Source organism: Diceros bicornis, chromosome 3, assembly GCF_020826845.1.
Source record: "Diceros bicornis minor isolate mBicDic1 chromosome 3, mDicBic1.mat.cur, whole genome shotgun sequence".
Taxonomy (NCBI): Eukaryota; Metazoa; Chordata; class Mammalia; order Perissodactyla; family Rhinocerotidae; genus Diceros; species Diceros bicornis.
This window is the reverse complement of record NC_080742.1, coordinates 77,312,283-77,314,496: the sequence shown is the minus strand read 5'-3', so window position 1 is coordinate 77,314,496 and position 2,214 is coordinate 77,312,283.

Sequence of the window (2,214 nt, the reverse complement as noted above, 5' to 3'; positions counted from 1 at the left end):
TATGTGAATCATTTATTATTTATGAATGTTTTTGACGTTCCGAACTCTAATTCAGTTATGTAGTCCTGTATACTTCAGGGATTAAGTAAGAGCAGAGAAAAATTATTTCCAACCTAATCTCTGAGGGTGAGAGAAACTTGGAAAGTAATTGAGGGCAGTGGGGCCTGGCAGAGAGCAATACCTGATAATTCTTTACCAAATGGGTGGGTAATTGTTAGTAGTTGACTAGAAATCAGTTTGCAGTAGCACACAGACACTAGGCTGGCTGGTGATAACCTGCATTTTCTCTCATCAAATACCTCCTCCTAAGGACTTAGAGAGGTAGGAGGTGGTGGAGAGAGCAGTGAGCATGAGGCCTCGGCTAGCCTGACCTGCCTTTTACCTAATGGGTGGCTTTGAACCAGACACAGACTCTCTGGGCCTTAGTTCCCTCATTTGTAGACTAAGAAGTTTAATTAAAGGCTTTCTCTGATCCTTCCTAGCTCTAAACTCTTTTTCTAATGCATTCCCATCCATATTCTTTCTATTTTTAAACTCAGGGTAGAGATGGCTTTCATTACTTTTCAAAATTTTAGAGGTGTCACAAAAGCTGAGAGGCGTGGTAAATAAATATTGAAGAATCAAGATCCAAAAAGATCATGATAGCCTGAAGGAATGGGCTGAATCTGATAAAATGAAAATCATTGGGAAGAAGCATAAATTCCCTCACTTGCATCCAAAAACCCTGTTGCACAAGTTCTGGTGGGAGAGTTTGAGTCAATTATGAAGCAACATTATGGCTACCACAAATGTAGTAGGACTGTTAGGCTATATTAGTAGCAATGGGATGTCTCAAATGAGTGAGCTGCTAGTACTCTGAGCTGGCCAGACCACACCTATAAGACAAATGTAATGACCAAGTTGGTGAAGGAAATCAAAATGTCAGATGGAAACAAAAGTGGTCATGAGATTATTGTTGTTGAAGCTAGTCATGGGTAAATGGAGATTTGTTGTTATACTATTCTCTCTGCTTTTGTGAACTTTTGAAATTTTCTGTAATAAAAAGTTAGATGAGTAACTGAAGAAAGCTGGTACTGACCTGCCTGAGAGGGAGTTCTTGGGGTGTAACAGCTGTTGGTAAAGCCCGGAAGGCCATATGGAGGCAGATGAGTAAAAGTCACAGGGAATCAGATTTTGGCTCAGTATAAGGAAGAACTTGAATGTAGCTGTCAGAGGGGCGTGAGTTCCATCTCTGGAACTGTGCAAGTGTAGATGTAGTAAGTCCATGATACTGTGCAGGGGATTCCAGTACTAGGGGATTGGGCTAGAGGAGGTGGTAAGGATCAGTCAGCTCATTAATGTTTGGCCTCAAGATGACCTGAAGATGTGCCTCATGTCTCACCCTAGTCCCTGAGGCCCCTTTCTAGAGAAAACCTGATCAACATTCTCTGTGTGGTATCCTTCATACATTTGGTCCTCATTAAGTCTGCCCCATGGTCGAGATGGCTTAGCTCCTGCTCAAAACCCTCAATGGTTTCTCATCTCACTTTAATTGAAATTTCAACTCTTTCCCATACCATGCAGTGCCCTAGGTTCTCCAGCCCCTGTCACCTCTCCTGCCTGTCTTTATCCATTCTCTTCCTTTCTTTCATTTTTGGCCACATAGGCCTTCCTTCAGTTCGTTTGTCTCTTTACTACCTCAGAGCCTTGTATTTGTTCCCTTTGCCTGGAGAGCCTTTCCCTCAGATCTTTGGATTATCATTCAGATCTCCACTGAGCTGTCACCGCCTCCTGGAGCCCTCCCCTGTCTAAAGCAGGGCTTTTCTTCCCTTCCCCTCTATCCTGCCCCCATCACTGAATTCTATTACCCTGTTTATTTTCTTTCAGATAGAGCACTCATCTCTATCTGAAGTTATTTGTTTTTTCCTCCTAGTTAGAATGTATGGCTTGTGAGAGAAACTTGATCTCTCTTGTTTCGTCCTGTAGACACAGCACCTAGAATTGAGTCTGGCACATAGTAGGTACCGAGTAAATATTTTTTGAATGAAGAAAAGATAATGAGGCAAAGAAAGAAACAGTACTCACTAGGCCAGAGAAAGAGTTGGAAATATAGCCCAAAGTTCTTGATTCACTCATCCAGTCTGGTGCTGTAATAAGTGATGCTTTCTTCAGAACCGTTGCTGACCTAGGGATATGGCTATTTCATTGCACTGTCTTGGGAAACCAGTGAATGCT